Source organism: Oryctolagus cuniculus, chromosome 13, assembly GCF_051225735.1.
Source record: "Oryctolagus cuniculus isolate XC-2025 breed Fujian yellow rabbit chromosome 13, ASM5122573v1, whole genome shotgun sequence".
NCBI classification, from domain to species: Eukaryota; Metazoa; Chordata; class Mammalia; order Lagomorpha; family Leporidae; genus Oryctolagus; species Oryctolagus cuniculus.
This window is the reverse complement of record NC_142879.1, coordinates 29,031,097-29,054,102: the sequence shown is the minus strand read 5'-3', so window position 1 is coordinate 29,054,102 and position 23,006 is coordinate 29,031,097. Positions and strand designations below refer to the sequence as shown.

At 41.6% G+C, this 23,006-nt stretch overlaps 1 pseudogene; it reads left to right on the top strand.

The window, feature by feature from the left end:
- Positions 1–22,045, top strand: part of LOC100343490 (tubulin alpha-1B chain pseudogene) — a 47,864-nt pseudogene extending 25,819 nt beyond the window's left edge.
- The last annotated feature ends 961 nt before the right edge of the window (positions 22,046–23,006 follow it).

Here is a 23,006-nt window from a genome sequence, read left to right as displayed (position 1 = left end):
TCAGTAAAAAGCTTGCGGAAAGTTGTTGACCATGACCTTATTCTGGCAAATGTGTCAGACGGACACCCTCATGTAAGTCTCTCTTAAGACAATCTGCAGTTCCTTAATGGCTCTCTCTGAGGTACTGAGTAAGACTCTTAATTTATAATGCTTTCAGTTCAAGAAATGCAAAATCATTTACTCTCCTGCACTGCCATTGGGAGGATAGAGTTATATTTCTGTAGGATAGTGTCATCATGTATCAAGCATTGATGTATAAATCAAACCTTGAAAAAAAACTGCATAGGTTTTCACCAAACACTGCCACCTCTAAAAGTTATAAGGAAAAAATTACCCTGAAAGACGTCATCAAACCCAGGCATGAGATTATTAGATGCAGCATTGTTCACAATGCTTACAATTTTTTAAAACTCAAATGTCCAGGGCCGGCGCCGCGGCTCACTAGGCTAATCCTCCGCCTTGCGGCGCCGGCACACCGGATTCTGTCCCGGTTGCCCCTCCTCCAGGCCAGCTCTCTGCTGTGGCCAGGGAGTGCAATGGAGGATGGCCCAAGTGCTTGGGCCCTGCATCCCATGGGAGACCAGGAGAAGCACCTGGCTCCTGCCATCGGATCAGCGTGGTGCGCCGGCCGTGGCGGCCATTGGAGGGTGAACCAACGGCAAAAGGAAGACCTTTCTCTCTGTCTCTCTCTCACTGTCCACTCTGCCTGTCCAAAAAAAAAAAAAAAAAAAAAAAAAAAAAAAAAAAAAGAAAAAGAAAAAGAAAAGAAAAGGAAAGGAAAAAAAAACTCAAATGTCCATCAAGAAAAGGCTAACAAAATTATGGTGTATTTTTAAATCATGGGCACTGAGCATCTATTAAACATTATACTATAGAAAAATATTAGCAAGGTAAAAAAAAAAAAGTCAATATATTGCTAAATGGGAAAAAAATCTGACCACTTCCTACTTTGTTGAAATGTATATTAAGAACAAGGATGGACTAGCTACAACCCTGCCTCAGTTCAGCTCCAGGTGCCTCTCTCGCACTAGCCCTGCCTAGATGGGCCATGCCCTTCAAGCAGGAAGGAGCAACATCAGCTTCTAAGCACTCCAGACTGAGGTAACTCTTTCTGACTTGGTATTCTCTGGGTATTCAGGGGGCCTGAAGACTGTCAGACCAACCTCCACACCCAACAGGCCCTTTCAAATATGTAGGAGAGTCTTCTGTAAAATAAAACAAAAAACTTTTTTTTAAAAAAATTACCACTGGGGCTGGCGCTATGGCATTGCAGGTAAAGCCCCAGTCTGCAGTGACAGCATCCCATATGGGCACCGGTTCGAGTTCTGGCTGCTCCACTTCCAATCCAGCTCTCTGTTATGGCCTGGGAAAGCAGTAGAGGATGGTCCAAGTGCTTGGTTCCCTGCACCAGCATGGGAGACCCTTAAGAAGCTCCTGGCTCCTGGCTTCAGATCAGTGCAGCTCCAGCCATTGCAGACAATTGGGGAGTGAACCAGCAGATAGAAGACCTCTCTCTCTCTCTCTCTGCTTCTCCTTCTGTGTGTAACTCTGACCTTCAAATAAATAAATCTTTTAATATATTGTCTATTAATATATTCTCTCTCAGTAAGAATGCCTTACTTATAGTAAGCACTCAGTGACTGAGTAAAAAGAAATCTAAAAGAAAACTGCTTTTTTTTAATATTTATGTATTCATTTGAAAGGCAGAGTGAAAGAGAAGGAGGGAGGCAGGGAGGGAGGGATTCCATCCACTGGTTCACTCCCCAGATGGCACAACAGTCAGGACTGGGAAAGGCCAAAGCCAGGAGCCAGGAATTCCATCCAGGTCTCCCACATGGGGGCAGGGGCCCAAATCCCTGAGCTGTCATTCACTGCCTTCCCAGGCACATTAGCAGGGAGCTGGATCTGAAGTGGAGGAGCTGGGAGTTAAGAAGCCAGGGCTCAAATCAGCACTCCCAGAAGGGATGCAGTTGTTCCAAGAAGCAGCTTAACTCACTGTGCCACACCAGCCTCTGAAATCAATCTCTTTTAAAATATGGCCTTTTATATTTAACTGAGAGATGTCTTGCTCATGACATGTTTAAGCTTTTTTTTTTTTTTTACTACATTAGCCAATGAATTAACCTGCCAAAGAAATAATAAAAAGCTACTCAAAGAAACATTGCCTTGCAACTGATGCCAGGAAATTATTATCCACCTCTCACAGGTCTTAGTCCTCCTCTAGGTACAAAGGAATATTCAATAATTAATTGGAGATACTGATTATGTTCTCTAGAGGACTGTAACATAATGGAAAAAAAGAAGATATACATGGTGAAATGTCAGGAATAAATTAATAGCCATTACAAATTGTGTAAAAGCACACAACAGAGCCATTTAGAAAATAAGACAGTAGAGACAAACTTAGAACCTCTTTAAGAAGGCAATTCTCAAAGGGCACAGGTGTCCTGAAGAGAGCCTCGACGGATGTGGGCACAGTAGGATGGGAAGGCCTCCTAGGTTATGTAAATATGCTTTTGGGAGCCTAAAGATGCACTGAGCAGTCTGGCTAAGAAACGGGGAGGAGAGCAAATGGTACTTCTTGGGGAAGAAGATTCATGTTGCCTTTTTTTTGTAGTGATGACTACACAGTGATGTTTGAAAATGCCTCTGTCCCACTTGGGAGTACAGGAGTTCAATACTCAGCCCACACTGCTGATTCTCAATTGCTGCTAATTCAGACCCCGGGAGGCAGCAGTGATGAGTTCCACCACCCACCTGGAGAGCTGGATCCAAGCGTGGGCTCTGCACAGCCTCAGCCATTGCAGACATTTGGGGAGTAAACCAGTGTATGGGATCTCTTGCTCTCTCTGTCTCTGTCCCTCTCCTCCTCTCTTTCCCCCTCCCTCTCCCCCTCTCTCTCCTCCTCCCTCTCCTTCTCCCTCCCCCCTCTTTCTCTTTCTCTTTCTCTGCCCACCCACAAATAAATATTTTTAAAAAAGAAAACCAAAAATTCATCTTTACAATAGAACTCAAAATTGAGAAATTCAGTGACACAAGTTTTAATTGGGGCATATACTTAACTAGAAAATGCTGTACAAATTTTTCATACTTATTTGCTCAAGTCCAGTTTAGGCAACCAACAGTGATTTGTATAGCTGTGGTTCTTTCTTTCTAACTCAAATATAAAAACACAGACATATGTTTCTCTTTTTATTTTTTAGCAAACCAATAACTGAACCAGAATAATTTGTGTTCTTGGTGTAGACAAAAATAGATTAAGAAATCAAATTTATAACGATCCATATAACAGTTACATGGCATGCTCTAACCAGGTTGAGTTTTCCTCAACAGTGAAAGGAAATTATTTTTCATTGCCCATCACAGTCTATAGTAAATAGGTTTCTAGAAATTATGACATTTCCTGGCAAAGAGGGAACATTTGTTCTTCTGGTTGAGAATTTCAGGAAAGAATGTAATAATTCTAGAGCTGTTCACAAAGAAGGGGTATCTAGTTCAGAAACCATAAGGGTTTTTTTATTGTTTCGAGTCATTATTCAGGTTCACATATGCAGATGTAGATATTAATTCATGCAACCATTTTTTAACATCAAATAAGTGGATATTTGATAGGGTTTTTCAATCACACCAGAAGAAGTATATCGTATGAAAAAATGAACCTGAGACACACGTTGACAAATAGAAGAGTACAAAAATTAACAGCATCCCCTTCGATTCTTTTGTGCCTGCCTAAGTCGACCAGCTCATTAAGCACAGCATTGCCACACTGAGACTTCAGAATCTCCTCTCTTAAACTGATCACAAACAGGTGTATAATCATCACATTATGTGACCCAAATTTCCCCCAGACATCTTGGCCTAGAGGGTACAAGAAGTCCCAAGAATAAGACTCACTTGCAGGTTCACTGGAAACCTAACACCTGACCTACCTCCTTCTTGGCGCAACTCTAACAGGCATTCAAATGGCCATTACCCACCACCCGCCCCCTTGTGGCTCACATTCTCAAAAGATTGCCAGCATGCCATTATAATGACCCTGACACAATCCTTCCCATTCTCCCCATCAGCTGGGCTAAGTAGAGGGTTTGCCTGTGTTGTGTGCTTTTACCAACTTTACAGATTTACTCAGTTTCTTAAAGAAACACTCAAGGGGCACAGCTTGCTTTATTTCTTTTCTTTTTAACTTCTGCTAAAAGAAAAACTGTAGACAACATACATTTCACAGAGTTTATTTGAGCCAAGACCAATAAATCAGGTAGCACTCAAAAACCAGAAGAGGCTCAGAGAGCTCTTCTCTAGCAGAGTGAGCAGTAGGCTTTTACAAGTTGGATGGAGAAGGAAAGCACAGAATCACACTCAGACCTGGACATCCTTGGATCCCATGTACATGGATTCATTCAATCATAAGTCAAAAATATTCGCAACAAGGGGCTGGCATAGCAGGTAAAGCTGCCACCTGCAATGCCAGAATCCCATATGGGTGCCATTTCAAGTCCTGGCCTGCTCCACTTCCAATCTCACTCCCTGTGTACGGCCTGAGAAAGCAGGGGAAGGTGGCCCTAATGTTTGGGTCCCTGCCACCCATGTGAGAGACCTGGGAGAAGTTCCTGGCTCCTGGCTCTGGCTTGGCCCAGCCGTGACTGTAGCAGCCACCAGGGAATGAACGGAATCTCTCTCTCTCTCTCTTTCCCCACTCCCTGTCCCTCTCTCTGTGTAATAGATAGATAGATAGACAGACAGACAGACATTTGAGAGGAAAAACTGCATCTGTCCTGCATGTACACAGATTTTCCTGATTATAATTCCCTAAATAATACAGTATAAAAGATATCTACATAGCATTTACAATGCATTAGGTATTATAAGTAATCTAGAGAGCACTTAAGGCATACAAGAGGATATGTGTAGGTCACATGCAAATACTACACCACTTCACAGAAGGTACTTGAGCATCTATCAATCTGGATGGAGGAAGACAGAGTAGGGGGCTTGGAAGAAATCACTGTGGATACTACTGACAAACTGTGCTTGATTATCACTGGGCATTTCCCTTCTTTGCATATGGTTTAATGGGAGATCCCTAGGTATATACCCAGTCTATTAATTGGCTGTTATTGGTTGAAGCACCATTCAAGTTAATTAGTTACAAGACAATTTTAAGTTGTGGTTTGTTGTGTAGGAGTTTTGGGATAGAAACAACCCCAGGCCAATGGGAGGCAGGGCTATATATTATTCCATGTTCCACCTTTAACCAGGCATTCTGAGCTGGCTGAACCAGGGTCCAAACATGCCATATACAGCCAGACATTACTTCTGCAACCACTCTCAATTCTGAAACCTACCCTATCCCAGTACGTATTTGCAACTGTTAATTGGAGTATTTTCACTTTGGAGGGTGTGGTTGGGGGGGGGGGGGTAAGAAAAGGTGAGAATATAGTAAATGGTATAGCATCTGTTCCCAATAGTTCTTCCATGCTCCGTTAGAGCACCTGGCACAGGCATTTAGAGGAGAAAATTAGGAGCCCAGGCTTTCAGGAGCTGGTGCCACCATGACATCCTGGCTTTTCTGCTTTGTTACCTGTGAAAGGGAATTGCTATGATGATTAGATCATTATTTTAAGTTCTGACCTTAGCAAGCCCACAATAAATGTTTTTAATGACAGAAAAACTAGATTTTGAGGGGAGAAAAAGTCCCTTTGTCTTGTCTATAAGTAAATGTGAAAATTGAAAAACTGGGGCTGGTGCTGTGGCACAGCAGGTTAAAGCCCTGGCCTGAAGCGCCGGCATCCCAAATGGGCAAAGGTTCTAGTTCCGGCTGCTCCTCTTCTGAACCAGCTCTCTGCTGTGGCCTGGGATAGCAGTGGAAGATGGCCCAAGTCCCTGGGCCCCTGCATCCGCGTGGGAGACCTGGAAGAAGCTCCTGGCTCCTGGCTTCGGATCGGTGCAGCTCTGGCCATTGCAGCCATCTGAGGAGTGAACCCGTGGATGGAAGACCTCTCTCTTTGTCTCTACCTCTCTCTGTAACTCTTTCAAATAAATAAAATAAATCTTTAAAAAAGAAAAACTGTCTTGTAAAACCTTCTATGATAGAGAATATTCCCTTTCTAATGAGAAAATGTATGTGGATAGTGTCACAGAAATCCTCAGTTCCTGCTTCCCAAGGCCTGTTTCATAAAAGAGAACATTGTTTGTTCTGCCACAGAGACAAAAATCCAATCAGAAATCAATGAATGGATTTTTTTTTTTGCTTGAAATAAGATGAAAGAAAAAATAGAAAGGGAAAGAGGATAATGCTACAGGGATCATGATCCCAACTATCTCATATTATCAGAGGGATGACCCATCCAAGACTTCTCAAGGATAGCTCAATTTTTCAGTTCTTGGAAATTATTATAAAGTGAAATGCAGCAATAAAATAACTTAGGACAATATCAATCAATTCTTACCTAACACTTCCAATAGATAGTCACAGCTACAACACAATATAAAAATAGAAACTGTCAGATCCATAAAAGAATTCCAAAACTTTGAAATTGTTAACCAGCCTACAACTTGCACCATAATATGACCTTTAATGAATAGGAATTTTGGCATTTCCCAACCTCCAGAGCATCAAAAATTAAATTTCTTGCTATGAAATGAAAATTAATATGTGATTTTTTATATACCTAGTTCCTCTTGAATATCCTTCTCCTGCTACACCTAAATTCTAGAATTTCTCCTGTAACAGGCATGCATTCAGAATGAAACTAAGCTTTCAGTTTCTCTCCAGTGTACCAATTAAAACTTCCACATTTAGTGGGAAGCAGTTTGATTCTTGAGGGTTGTAGCTTTACTTGCTTTATTATCTAGACACTCATTATTTCAGTAACTATCACTTTCACAAAGTACTGATTTTAGGACTTTCTATCCTGCTTACTCATATATCTATTCCAATCCCCTCTTCAGTATTCTAAAGAACATTTTGTTCACTGTGATAGTTTACTTTTACAGCACTTTGGCACAAGACTAGAAAATGATCATCCGAGATTTTCCCGGGGATATTCTAAGAAACTTGCAAATCACAGGAGGGGGGAAAAGGGAGGGGGTTGATTTTTCAAATGAGAATGCAAAATGCTACAATATATACCACACTCAAAGCATATTAAAAGATATGAGAAGTACTGCTTAAACAACACTTAATTGATTGTCACTGAGCTCTTGTACATGTTTTCTTTACCACAAAATCCTTTTCACATGGAACATCTATAAACATCCTCAACATCAAGTGCTTTTGGCCTGATCCGTGGAAATACTGGCTTAGGGTGTGTTAAAGCTGTATGGTTATTTCAGGGTCCTCCTGGGATGTGGACATTTGAGTGATGGTGTTCTAGGACATGTCAAAAAGGAGCACACTTTTATGTTTTTCTGTAATGAACTTTCGAGATTGTGAAATAATCCTTAGTTAACAGTAAATTCATATTCTGCATACATTTCAACCAAAATATTTATCAAGGTCATCTTAAGCATTAAGGCTTTACAAAAATTTCTGTGAGTGATATTATTTCATTTGACAAATGAGTTCAAAGAAGTTAATTAACTTGGACAAGGTCTTGTCATAATTGAGGAGCAGAAAAAGGTCTGTCTCAAAAGCCAATGCACTTTCTAACACCTCAGAATGCAAAGTTAATACTAATACTTGAGCACCTATCATGAGGCTTACTCCATGTGTCCAGCTGTAAGGACTTAATATTCAGAAAAAAATAGGCAATATTCTTACCATCATGTAGCATGGAAGCCAAAGAATAAAACCAAAATTAGTTACATAATCATCATTATAACAAGGCATTGTATTAGTGATTTGGGGAATTAGAGACCACATGTTTCCTCAAAGATCAACCATGTAGGTGGATGAGTTCTTTAAATGATACATCAAATAATGGCACACAGGAGCAAGTTAAAATATAAATTTAAAATATAATTAATATCAAGAGGAGGTATATGATTCTCAGGAAAAAAATTGACTATATGTATAAAAGCAATTAGATATTTGTAGAAACCATAAGGACATAAAGACATTCATTTATTCATCAACAAATACTTATTGAGCAACCACTTCATATCAGGTACTATACTGCATTTGGAGTAGACTGTAGAGAACTTTTTTAAACCAAGCCAAAGAGTTTGGGTAATGAGACACATCCTCATACCTGGTTCCACCATTTAGAAGCTGGATAAAAGTGGTCAAAGGATCCTCTAAGTTTCACTTTCCTCATCTATGAATTGAAGCAGTAGTAGTGTCTACCTCATTGGAAGTGCTATGAATTTAGACCTGAGATTGTATGGAAATAGCTGACATGGTGATTGGAGTGTAGCACATAGGCAGTAAACAGTGATTTGAAGTCAACAGAAATGAAAAGTTATGGACTTTTCCAAGAACAGAGTGCAGGATCAGTGACCGACCTGAGATTAACATGCAGTAAGTGAGGATGAATTGGAGTGCTGCATTGGGGAGTCAGGTGTTCAGTCCCATCAGATTGAAGATCATCTGAGTGTGAGGTGAAAAGGAAGTAAGTGAGGGCGGGGGTCATGACCTTCAAAACTGAAGGTTAGAGGCTTCATTGTGATACAGTGGGTTTTGCCACCATTCGGGATGCCTGCGTAACACAGCAGAGCACCTGGGATCAAGGCCTGCCTCTGTTAACAATTCAGATTCCGTTAATGTGCCTGGAAGGCAACAGATGATTGCCCGATACTTAGATTCCTGCCACCAACATGAGAGATACAATTGGAGTTCCTGGTTCTTGGCTTCAACCTGACCTGTCAATGGCTGTTGCAGGCGTTTGAGGGACGACCCAACATTTGGAAGCACTCTCTCTCTCTCACTCTTACTCTCGCTCTCTCTTTCAAATGAATATATAAGCTTAAATAAAAACTAGAGGTTAAACATGTATCAGGTGAAAAACAAGATCAATATGTGGGTCAAGGGCAATATTATTCTTCTCCAATGGACTGGTCATGATTGATGCTGAGTGATCAGATATCAGTGTTGATTGAATTCCAAATTGTTAAATACTTTAACATCACCTCTAAGCCACAGAAAAATCATCAAATAACTAACCACTCTGAATCTCACTTTTACTATTTATAACTGGGAGTGGTATATTTAATTGTTCCTGTTCTAGAAACTATCTATGGCTTAGCACTATATGTAAAATAGTGGACACACAATAAATATTAATATCTTTTTTAAAAAATTATTTATTTGCTTGAAAGAGTTACACAGAGAGAGAAGGAGAGGCAGAGAGAGAGAGAGAGAGAGAGAGAGAGAGAGGTCTTCCATCCACTGGGTCACTCCTCCACAACAGCCGGAGCTATGCTGATCCAAAGCCTGGAGCCAGGAGCTTCTTCCAGGTCTCCATATGACTGCACAGCCCCAAGGACTTGGGCCATCTTCCACTGCTTTCCCAGGCCATAGCAGAGAGCTGGATTGGAAGTGGAGCAGCTGGAACACGAACCAGCGCCCATATGGGATGCCAGCACTGCAGGCAGTGGCTTTACCCACTATACCACAACGCCGGCCCCAACTATTAGTATATTAAAATTCCACATGAAGGTTATGGGCCATCTTTGTGGCACAGTGTATTAAGACAAGTTCCAGCTGCTCCATTTCAGATCCAGCACCCTGCTAATGGCCTGGGAAAAGAAGCAGAAAATGGCCCTAGTGTTAGGACACCTGCCAGCCACATGGGAGACCTGGAAGAAACCCCTAGCTCCCAGCTTAGTCCTGGCTACTGCAGCCATCTGGGGACTGAACCACCAGATGGAAGCTCGATCTCTCTCTCTCCATCCCTCTTTCCCTCCCTCCCTCCCTCTCTCTCTGTAACTCTTTCAAATAAGTAAAAAAAAAAATCTTTTTAAAAAAATAGAATGAAGCTTACAAATACCTCATACCTCTGTGCCATGTTACCCCAACCTAGATGACACAGACTGTCTTCAGAGAGGTTCTCAGCTTCTTTTCTCTCCCATCCCATCCACATGGGCCATGTACCCTCATCAATCACTTCACAAGCTATGATTTCTCAATGTCTACTCCACCTTGAACACTGGCCCAACCCATCCCTTGGTTCAGAATGACTCGAGAATCACCTTTGACCTATGAAACAATGAAAGGGTAACTTTTGAAATCATTCAGGCACTAGTATACACCAACTGTGTCTGAAGGTTTCCATATTTAATGAATAAAACAACAAAGGACATAAAAATTGATCTAAGCATTTATAGGCTTACCAGAGAAACACATTAGCTTTACTCTGCATCCCCACTTAACTCCAGAAATGTTTCCCAGGAGTCCCACAAGATGAGTAACAGTATGCAGACGGATTTTATGGATAATTAGTCCTACTTCAATTCAGACCCAATGCAAGGCAGGCATACTCAGTAAAAAAGAGTTATTTATTAAAACACCATCCAAAGGCCATTTAGGAAGAGACCCAGAGCTGAGGGTGGGAGGTGGGGGGTGGGGTGAAGCACTGGTCTGTGTCAGAGCCAGATGAGACTCCCCAGCCATTGCCCCATGCTACTTGCTGCAGAAGTTAGTGTGAAGGTCCACCCGGTACTTATGAGAATTCTCATTGTTTGATAGATTTTCATTCCAATTAGCTGAAATTATTTGTCACTGAAAAATTCATTTGGTCATCCTTTTATCTGAAGATACTTACTGTATATTTCCCCTAAATGTCTCTTTTTCTGGTTGATCACTTCTATTTTTTAGTTTATTCTTTGTACCATATTTATCCAAGCTCTGTACAATTCTAATCACCTGCAAATTTAAAAATTTGAACTTATTTCAGTTTATCAGTAATAATTCTCCCAGTCATAATGATGAGAGAGTAGGAGACACCTGTCTTACTCCCACTACAAAAAAAAAAAAAAAAAAAAAGATATCCATGCAGGAAAAATGGCCCTGCAAGGGCTCAGAAACCAATGAGGGACCCGCAGCAACAGCTCCACTCAGAATTGTGATAGGAACGTTCGTGTTCACCAGCTCCTAGGTTGGCCAGGAAGTGATACAACATAAACCTGGGCAGGAGACAAATGATGAACACCATGAAAGGTCTGAGATTTCACCCTGCTTCTGAGCTAACGTGTTAGCCTGCCACAGTTGCATGCAGAAGACACAAAGTTTCTGGGTCCAAGAGCCAGGACTTCATTACTCACAGCAACACCAATTCCCACAGGACAAGACAAAGAGGGACAGGTGAGTCTGCGAGGGAAGTGGGTTGACTTGCAGGAGACAAACTCTGACTTTAGAACACTCAGATTGTTTTGTCCTGGACATATAGGCCACCAGCCCTTTGCTCCAGAGGAAAACACTCCCTGTATCATCCAAGTTGGTTCTTGATGCAAGCATCCTTGAAAAGCTAGTCTGGAACAGTGTCTTCTTGCAAGAATGTAGAGAAATGTGAGACTCCTGTAAAACTGCCTTCCAATAACAGACTACTCAGCAGGTAACTCAGTGGACTGAAGATTTAGAACATAACGAAGTTTGAACACTGCCTACAAATACAAAATACAAGGGTACTTCAAAAAGTCCATGGAAAGTGGAATTAAAAGATAAGTTTATTGTGGTGCAAAAAAATTTCAAAATCCATGTATAGTTTTTCCATAACACGCATTTTTCATGAACTTTTTGAAGACTCCTCTATGTGGATTTTGAAAATTCTTTTGTGCCAGAATTAGCTTTTTTTCTTTTTTGAGAAGCAGAAAGACATAAAAATGAACAGAGGTGGAAAGCTCCCATCAGCTATATCACTCCCCACATGCCCACAACATCAAGGACTGGGCTGGGTCCAAAGCTGGCAGCTGGGAACACAATACTGGTATGGCAGGAATCCACTGAGTCATCACCACTGCCTCCTGGGATCTGCACTGGTAGGAAGCTGCAGTCAGGAGACAGAGCCGGGCATAGAACCCAGGTACTAAAATGTGGGACATGAGTGTCTTAGAGTCTTAACCACCAGGCTAAATACCCACCCTTAACCTTATCTTTTAATATGATTTCCCACAAACTCCTCCAAGTCCCCTAGTAAGTTAGAGGACAACTAAATGCAGCACAGGATCCTTGACTGGGTCCTACACTAAGGAAAACCTATGCTGCTATTTAAGACAACTGGTTGACTTTAAAAAAAAAAAAAAAGATTTATTTATTTATTTGAAAGACAGATTTGCAGAGAAGCAGAGGAAGAGAGAGAGGTCAGTCTTCCATCCGCTAGTTTACTCCCAGATGGCCGCAAAGGCCGGAGCTGTGCCAATCCAAAGCCAGGAGCCAGAGGCAGCTTCCAGGTCTCCCACTCAGATTCAGGGGCCCAAGGACGTAGGCCATCCTCTACTGCTTTCCCAGACCGTAGCAGAGAGCTGGATCAGAAGTGGAGCAGCCAGGATTTGGAAATGGTGCCCATATAGGATGCCAGCATTGCAGGCGGTAGCTTTAAGTGCTGTGCCATAGCGCTAGCCCCATACTAGTTGACTTTTAATACATCCATGTATTAATAATATTACTCTATGAAGATTAGTATGCTAATTTTTATAATTATACTATTGTTATATCTATAATTATATGTATATTTCCAGATCAGATATTCAAGACAAACACTGACCCTCTGAATCATGTTCAGTTGTGGGTGATCAATGACAATCAGCCTAGACAACATTGGCTTCTTTTAGGAAATACTTTCAATGTACTTTCCACTAGTCTGGAAATGTACAAATTTATATACATGTGTGTTTGGGCAAATGGTATGTATGTATATATGTATGTGTTTATTAGAGAGTGATAATAGGAAAAAAAACAAATGTGTGAAATATTAACATTTAGGGATTTGATAAATGTATAGAGAATTCCTTGTACTACTCTTGCTACCTTTCAGTAAGACTGATTTTTTTCCGTGTTGTGCTATAGCGGTAAAGCCGCCACCTACAATGCCAGCATTAAATTTAGTCACCAGTTTGAGTCCTGAATGTTCCACTTCCAATCCAGATCCTTACCAATGTGTCTGGGAAAGCAGAAGACGATGACCCAAGTACTTGAGCACCTGCACCCAGTGGGAAGTGGTCTGACCTCTCTCCACTGTCACAGCCATTTGGGCAGTAAACCAGTGAATGGAAAATCACTCTCTCTGTCTCTATCTCTCTGTAATTCTGCTTTTTAAATACATAAATAAATATTTTTAAAAGACTATTACAAAATTTTTTAATTTAATAACTAGAAAAATGTTGAGACATTTGGATAATCTCAGAAGAGGAAACAATTTCTGATTAAGTAAAAGAAATCAGAAATTTCTCAAAAAAAACATGAAAATATACAAATTCTATGCATCCAAAGGCCCATAAAAATGTAAAGAATAAAGAAAAAGAGTACAAAATGATTTGTGGTGAGTATTGTAGGCAAAGCATTAATTTATATACAGACTAAAAATTGTATAGCTTAATGGGAAAAACATAAATTCTTCCATGAAAAATGACTGAGCAGTGACTAAGAAGAACTTCATGAAAGAGGAAAGACAATATTTAGGGAAACAATACCTATTCAACTTTGTTAATTATATAAAATTGCAAATTAAAATAATACCTATTAGGGTAGGCATTTAGCCTAGCATTAAGATGCCTGTGTCCCACATCAGGGTGCCTAAATTCAATTCTCAGCTCTAACTCCTGGCTCCAGCTTCCACCAAGCAGGCTCCAGGGCACAATGGTTATGGCACAAGTGAGTGGGTTTCTACCACCCACATGGAGACCTGGATTAAGTTTCTGGCTCCCAAGTTCAGTCTCACCCAGGACCTATTGCAGCACTTGGGGAGCTAAGCAGCAAAGAGGAGCTCTGTGCATGTGTGTGTGTGTATGTGTGTGTGTGTTTCTCTCTCCCTCTCCCCCTCTCTCCCTCTCTCCCTCTCTCCCTCTCCCCTCTCTCCCTCTCTCCCTTTCAAAAACCCATTATGCTTGATGATATAAGCCAGGCCTGATCTATGGTAACCAGCAGAGTACCAAAAATATAATGTATATGAGCAAAATTGACATTTTGAGATTTGCTTATTGTTTAGTGCTCTTGTCTATTCTATTGAGAAGCAGTGGGTTTTTTTCATCTTAAGTATTAGTTGACTTCTTTACTGAGTGGGGGCAGGGTTAAGCTTATGGTTATAAAATAAACTGAAAGTATGTCTTTGTAAAAATTAAAAGAAACAAAAAGGAGGGAGGAGGGGAGCACAGGCAAGAGGGAGGCAGGGTGGGAAGAATCACTGTGCTCCAAATCTGTCTATAGAAAATACACAAAATTTGTTCACCTTATATAAATTTAAAAAACAATACTTACCAAATCAGTAAAGATTTCAAAAGACTATGCTCAGCACTAGCAAAGATGAAGTGCACTATTATCTCAAACACTCTTAGGTTTTCTGAGAAACAACTTAACAATATGCGTCAAATGCTCTTAAAATATTCATATTTTGACCTAAAAATTCCACTTTTAGAAGTCTAAAGAAATAAATGAGGACTTGGATCTTTGAACTCTGGCAGGAAATTGCCCTCCACCCCAGCTTGGGCAGTAGTCAGCCCCTCACTACAGTGACCCCATAATAGGTGTGTCCACCAGCATCCTAAACCACCTGCCATGGAAACGTCAGCCCTCCTTCCCCTCCTGAGCCTGCACCATGCTCAGCACAGCGGGGAAGAGAGATCCCCTCAAGCTCTCTGCGGCTTCTCTCAGAACTTCTTTCTCCTTCTCAGATCTCAGTGGATCACGACACTTGGACTGAAGACTGGGATTGAGAGGAAACAGGGAAGAGGAGACAGAGAAAACTCAGAAGTCCAGCAGAGCCACCCTCTCCCCATCCTTTTTCCCCTGCCTCCTGGCTCCTCCCTCCAGCTTTCCTCGAGATCCCCATCTGAGCAGGAGCTTTCCATATTTTACATTCTGATTTCTCTCCCTCTGTATGACTTATAGCAAAATGCTGTGATGGGATGCTGACTTTACTTTTGACATGGAAAAGGAAAGTGGTTCAGTTTTGACAGTTCTTCTCTCCCTCCACAAAAGCTGGCTTTTTTTTTTTTTTTTTTTTTTTGATAGGCAGAGTGGACAGTGAGAGAGACAGAGAGACAGAGAGAAAGGTCTTCCTTTGCCGTTGGTTCACCTCCAATGGCCGCTGCGGCCGGCGCATCGCGCTGATCCGAAGCCAGGAGCCAGGTGCTTCTCCTGGTCTCCCATGCAGGTGCAGGGCCCAAGTACTTGGGCCATCCTCCACTGCACTCCCTGGCCACAGCAGAGAGCTGGCCTGGAAGAGGGGCAACTGGGACAGAATCCAGTGCTCCGACCGGGACTAGAACCCGGTGTGCCAGCGCCGCAAGGTGGAGGATTAGCCTAGTGAGCCATGGCGCCGGCAATAGCTGGCTTTCAACACTGTCTCTTCACAGACTTCCTCGAGATCCTAGACTGGAAGTCCAATGTGTCTTTGCCTTTCTGCTGAGACAACCTAAATTCTCCTCTTGGCAAAGGATGTCAGCATTTGAATCTTGAAACAATCACACTTTTGTATATGTGAAAAAGAGCAGTGCATTAATATATATGAAAAATAGATTATTCCTAAAACACTAAACATTTTTGAAGAAAATTATACATGAAAATGAATGAGTGGGGTGGGATTTTTAAATATTTAATTTTATTTATTTGAAAGGCACAGTGACACAGAGGGTGTGAGAGACAATGAGAACAAAGATAAGAGTGAAAGCAAGAGGGAGAGAGAAATCTTGTAGTCTACTCTCCAAATGCCTGCAATAGCCAAGGCTGGACCAAACCAAAGCCAGGAGCCAGGAATTTCATCCAACTCTCCCATATGGGTGGCAGGAACCCAAGAACTGAAGCCATCATCTGCTCCCTCCCAAGGTGTGCACAGGCAGGAAGCTAGACCCCAGGAACTCTGATATGAGATACAGGCATCCCAAGCCCTGGCTTAACTTACTGAGCCACAAGGCCCACCCCGAGGGAGGCATTATTGCTAAGTGTGTTTTACTCTTCATACATTTCTGCAATTTCAGAATATAATACAATGAGTGTGCACAACTTCTAAAATCAGAGGCAATAAGGAAAAAAAGAAAAGGCAGCAATCATCCAGCCATATTCCTACTTCTTTGTGATGGGCTAAGGGATTAGTATCAGTAGAAATGGATCAGCTTGAACACACTACGGTAAGAGCTAAGCTCTCTCAGTTTACTGCACCAAGGTTTTATCTGGAATTGTGGCTAATCGCAAACTCCTAAATCACTTTTCCAGCTAAATATTTTCTCAAAATACACCTGGTGCAAAGATAATGTTCTGAGAGCCAAAGACCCTAGCTCCTTTCTCTTCCTTCATTCAGCAGGCTCCCAGTTCCTAGAGGAATTGTCCATCTCAAAGCCTTGACTGTAATTTAGGTCAGCTCATTAGCCACACAAGGCTGCTGTGAGCTGTGTTGCTGTTAGATTTGTCATCCTATGAAAAAGAAATTTTTAGGGGCCAGCACTGGGTGTAGTGGGTGAAGCCTCCGCCTGCGGTGCCAGCATCCCATATGGGCGCTGGTTCATGTCCTGGCTGCTCCACTTCCTATCCAGCTCTCTGCTGGGGCCTGGGAAAGCAGTGGAGGATGGCCTGAGTCCTTGGGCCCCTGTACCCGTGTGGGTGACCCAGAAGAGGCTCCTGACTCCTACCTTCAGATCGGCACAGCTCCAGCCATTGCGGCCAGTAGGGCGGTGGGCCAGCGGATGGAGGATTCTCTCTCTCTCTCTCTCTCTCTCTCTCTCTCTCTGCCTCTCCTTCTATCTGTGTGTGACTCTTTCAGGTAAAATAAATAAATCTTTAAAAAAAAAAAGAGAAAGAAATTTTAAAAAAAAGAAATCGAAGCAAAGATTTGCCCATAAGAAATAAACTGGTCATTTGAAAAGTGTGAAACAGAGAGTGAGTCACTGAAAGACCCAGTTAAGACCCTGGCTACTGTGCTGCTCGTTTGTTCCAGACAAGGCTCTGATCAGCCTACCAGGACAACTGGTGGAAGCTTTTAGCTGAATTGAACGTATGCCATTCTGTCAAGTTGGAACAATTAAGGCAAAAAGAACATTCTGCCTTTCGCTTTATGATTTAATTTCTGTACCACACTCAAAGAAACTATACAGCACTGCAGAATGATTCACTGATTTCCTTTTCTTCCTGCTCTTCTTAATTTTATATGGGCCTTTCTTCTGGCTCTTCTTAATTTTCCTTAATTTTTCCTTAATAACTAAGCTTCTAAAATGAAAACTGAAAAGAGTACTATGGCCATTAGTAGCAAGAAATGATCTGCTTTGATTCCATTCTGAATACCAGTCCCCAAGCACTGTAACTCATGGATTCCAGGGGCTGTGTAATTTAATCAATATGGAGACTTGGGTTGGGCAGAGACCCATGGTAAAAGGTTATTGGAAACTATAAATCTTAAAACCTGAAATCTTAAAATAGAGCATAAGGGGCTGGCGCCAAGGCTCGCTAGGCTAATCCTCCACCTGCAGCGCCGGTACCCCGGGTTCTAGTCCCGGTCAGGGTGCCGGATTCTGTCCTGGTTGCTCTTCTTCCAGCCCAGCTCTCTGCTGTGGCCCAGAAAGGCAGTGGAGGATGGCCCAAGTGCTTGAGCCCTGCAACCACATGGGAGACCAGGAGGAAGCACCTGGCTCCTGGCTTCAGATCAGCACAGAGTGCTGGTCATAGCGGCCATTTGGGGAGTGAACCAACGGAAGGAAGACCTTTCTTTCTCTCTCTCTGTCTCTGCCTGTCAAAAATAAAGAAAGAAAGAAAGAAAGAAAGAAAGAAAGAAAGAAAGAAAGAAAGAAAGAAAGAAAGAAAGAAAGAAAGAAAGAAAGAAAGAAAGCATAAGGAAAAACATTCATAACCTGGGCTTTTGCTAGAGATCGTTAGCTATGACATCAAAGCATCAGCAATGAAAGAAAAAAAAAAAACAACAGATAATTGGACTTCATCAAAATTAGAAATATTTGACTATCAAAGCACAATATGTAGAAAATAAGAAGACTACCTACAGAATGAAAGAATATATTTGCAAATAATATATTTGATAAGGACCCAGTACCCAAAATATTTAAAGGACTCTTATAACTCAACAAGACAAACAACCCCACTTCAAAACAGACAAAAGACTTGAGCTACGGCTGGCGCGCTGCAGCCGGCATGCTACGCCAATCCGAAGCCAAATGCCAGGTGCTTCCTCCTGGTAAGAAGACACACAAATGGCCAAAAACCACATGAAAAACTCGTGTCCTTAGCCATTATGAAAATGTACATCATTCCCGGTTGCCCCTCTTCCAGGCCAGCTCTCTGCTGTGGCCAGGGAGTGCAGTGGAGGATGGCCCAGGTGCTTGGGCCCTGCACCCCATGGGAGACCAGGAGAAGCACCTGACTCCTGCCTTCGGATCCGCGCGGTGTGCCGGCTGCAATGCGCCAGCAGTGGTGACCATTGGAGGGTGAACCAATGGCAAAAGGAAGACCTTTCTCTCTGTCTCTCTCTCTCACTATCCACTCTGCCTGTCAAAAAAAAAAAATGTACATCATGAGCACAGTGATATAGGACTGATACCTGCAAGGATGGCTATATCAGAAAATAAGAAATGTTGTCAAGAATGCAGAGAAATTGCACCTTATTCATTTCTGGTAGGAAAGTAAAACAGTCTAGCCACTGAGGACAAAAGTGTGATGGTTCCCCCCAAAAAATAAACAGAGCTAAAAAAAATCCAGCAAAGGTAAATACCCCAAAGTTTTGAAAATAGTTATTCAAACATTTGTACCAAAATGTCCATAGCAGCATTATTAAAACGGCTAAAAAATATGAACACCACAACTGTCCATCAATGGATGAATGGATAAATAAACTGCAGTATACACACAATGGAATAATACTCAGCCATAAAAAGAATAAAGTCCTGATACATGCTTTAGCATAGTGAACCTCATAAACATTATTCTCCCTGTAAGACACAAAAGGTTACATACTGTGTGATTTTGTTTATATGAAATATCCAGAATAGGTAAATCCATATGAGGAGACAAAAAGCAGATCAATCCCCCAGGAGCTAGGGGAAGGTGAGAGAATAGGAATTGAAGACTTAATGGGCACAGAATTTTCATCTGGGATGATGTTTTGAAACTAGTTAAAGGTAATAGCTGTTCAACAATGTGAATGGAGGAAGGCAGGGGGGTTAGGGTCATTTGCTCTCAGATTATCTCTGAAGAAGAGTCCTGGAAAATATTTAGCTGTAAAATTGATTTAGGAGTTTGTGATTAGTCACAATTCCAGATAAAACTTTGGAGCAGTGCACTGAGGGAGCTTAGCCCCCTACAGTAGTGCGTTCAAGAGGATCCATTTCCACTGATACCACCCCTTAGCCTATCAAAAAGAAGTAGGTGTGTGGCCAAGTAATCACTTTCCTAATGTTATGGCAAGCAAATTCCACCTCAATAAAAAAAAGTGAAAAAATAAATATATGTATTTATTTATAGAACTTTAAGCATAGACTGTCTCAGGAGGGACACATGAGAAACTGATCACAACTGATGAGACAGAGAATCGGGTTTGCTAGTAGACGATTTTCTGCCAGCTGGAGGACATTGGTTTCTCCTTGTATCTCTTCACATATCCTTTCTATTGTGTATAGTTATTCAAGAACAAAAATTAGGGGCCAGCGCTGTGGCTCACTTGATTAATCCTCTGCCTGTGGCGCCAGCATCCCATATGGGCACCAGGTTCTAGTCATGGTTGCTCCTTTTCCAGTCCAGCTTTCTGCTGTGGCCCGGGAAGGCAGTGGAGGATGGCCCAAGTGCTTGGGCTCCTGCACCTGCATGGGAGACCAGGAGGAAGCACCTGGCTACTGGCTTCAGATCGGCACAGTTCCCGCCATAGCGGCCATTTGGGGGGTGAACCAATGGAAAAGGAAGACCTTTCTCTCTTTCTCTCTGTCTGTCTCTCTCTCTCTCTCACTGTCTAACTCTATCTGTCAAATAAATTTTTTTAAAAAAATAGTTTTTAAAATGTTACACACAATGACCACCTTCTCAAAACTAATTAAAAAATACATTTATGACTGGTTTACTGGCAATGTTACAAACTGATAATGTGAACAATTTCAAGAACCACATGAAAAGTTTGTGGGATTATTTCTTTCCAAAAGAGAAAGATTATATCCTTTTAAAATCAAAAAAGAAATTCTCTTTGCCATCTGGAGATTTTGAAATAGCATACGAATATAAACAGGATTTAAAGAGTGAAATGCTACAGGAGGGAAAATATATTCATTTACTCTATTGTTAAAGTCACATTAGTAATTTGATTTGACTATAATTTTGCACGACTCATTCTAATAAGTTTCTTAAGAAGAATTTATTCAACAAATTACATAAAATAGAAAAGTTATTTTAACAGCTTTTTATAACTTTTAAATCACTCAAAAATACACACAGAAATGTATGTTATTTCACCTAACTTCCAATCAAAATGCTCCACATTTGCTGGAGTGTGGTGCAACTATAATACTAAATTAAAATTATTGAGTGAATTACTTACCTCAATTCTAAGTTTACCTGGGACAATAACAAGGACCCACTGCCTGTTCCTGTCACTTTCGCCTTCAACTCCTAACCTGTAGCCACCAGGTATGAGTGCGTCTCCACCCACATCAGCCAGGCTGGTGTCCAAATCAGCAATGCCTGTTGGGAGTTCTACTGCTTGGAACATGGAATCCAGCCCAATGGCCAGATATCAAGTGACAAGACCACTGAGGAAGGAGATGCCTCCCTCAACACTTTCTCCAGTGATACATGTGCTGCCAAGCAGGTGCCCATGGCAACGTTTGCAGACCTGGAGCCCACAGTCATTGATGAAGTTCACACTGGCACTTACTGCCAGCTCTTCCACACCAAGCAAGATGCTGCCAATACTCTGCCCACAAGCATGCACCATTGGCAAGCTCACTGACCTCATATTGGACTGAACCCAGAAGCTGACTGACCAGCACACAGGCCTGCAGCGCTTCTTGGTTTTCCACAGCTTGGTTCTGGCTTCACCTCCCTATTGATAGAACATCTCTGTCAATTATGTCAAGAAGCCCAAGCTGGAGATCGTCATCTACCCAGCCTCTCAGGTTTCCACAAGTATGGTGGAGCCTTACAACTCCATCCTCACTACCCACACCTCCTTTACCACCCTGGAGCACTATGGCTGTGTCTTCAGTGTAAACAGTGAGGCCATCTATGACATCTGTTGTAGAAATCTCAATATCGAGCACCCAATCTACACTAAGCTGAACCACCCTTTTAGCCTAACTACGTCCTCCATCACAGCTTCCCTCCACTTTGACAGAGCTCTGAATGTTGATCTGACAGAATTCCAGACCAGCTTGGTAGCCTATCCCCACATCCACTACCCTCTGGCCACATACACTCCCTTCATCTCTACTGAGAAAACCTACCATGAACAGCTTTCTGTAGCAGAGATCATCAAGGCTTGCTTTGAGTTGGCCAACCGGCTAGTGAAATGTGACCCTCACCATGGTAAATACATGGCTTGCTGCCTGCTATACTGTGGCGTTGTGGTTCACAAAGATGTCAATGTTGCCATCACCACCAGCAAGACCAAGCACAGCATCCAGTTCATGGACTGGTACCCTACTGGCTTCAAGGTGGACATTAATTACCAGCCTCCTTCTGTGGTACCTGGTGGAGACTTGGCCAAGGTACAGTGAGCTATGCACATGCTGAGCAACATCACAGCCATTGCTGAGACCTGGGCTTGCCTGGATCACAAATCTGACCTAATGTATGCCAAGTGTGCCTTTGTTCACTGGTGTGTGGGTGAGGGGATGAGGAGGGAGAGTCTTCTGAAGCTCATAGGACATAGCTGCCCTAGGGAGGGATTATGAGAAGGCCGGTGTGGATTCTGTTGAGAATAGTGAGGAGGACGGAGAAGAATACAAATTTTCCATTCCTATAACCCTGCAGCATGTCATACTCACTGAACTTCAGCTTCAACGTCAGCTGACAGCCTTTAGACTTTTCTGGTTACATGGTCTTCATTCAACTGTGATCATGTCTGCCTTTTCCACGTGTACCTGTAAGAGATTTCCATCATGTCTGAAAGTAAAGGCTTTAAGAAAAAAATTTTTTTCCAAACCTGATTTTGCAACTCATATATGAATGATTTTCTGAGTTTATTATAATTATCTATATAATAAAGATCATTTTATTGGTAATATTTTATTTTTTAATATAAAATGCCTATGAAAAATAATCTATAGGGATAATGTAATTTTAGAATTTGTGTTATTTTCAGTGTGATAATACTCAAAGATCATTATATGGAGAATAATTAAGACAATGTTCAGGGGATCTACTAATGAAAATATAAAATTTCTTAAGGACAAAAATCACAGCTATGTGGCTATTTATGAAACAGTTATATTGTTTCATAATTATGAAATAATCATATTGGAAGGTTTAATAGGAAACATTCTATAAATCAGCTTTAGTATTATATGCTTTCCAAACTTACTTCCAAGATTTCATTCTATGATTTTCTCCTTCAGTATTTAAATGAAAAAGCTCCCAAAAAATGGAAACAAGAAGTCCGACAGATGTAATAATTTCATTTCACTTCCTTACTGCTAAAAACAAACCTTAGGTATGTCAAACTAAGTAACCAAAAAAAAAAAATCAACTATGTTAACCTTTTGAGTTAATAATGAAGGAATTAAAGATATGCGATCTCAAAACATGGTGAATTGGCATATTGACTATTTCAAGTTGAAATCATTTGAGGAGTTATCACTACGGAAAGGATCATTTGGCCTGCCATTTCCTACATGCAGTAAGCCTAAAAGATTCTTCTCAGAGGGACGTCTTCCCATACTAAGGCTGAAAAACAGACTTGCTTGCCCAAGATTCGTAATTGGGACTTCAATGAACCCAA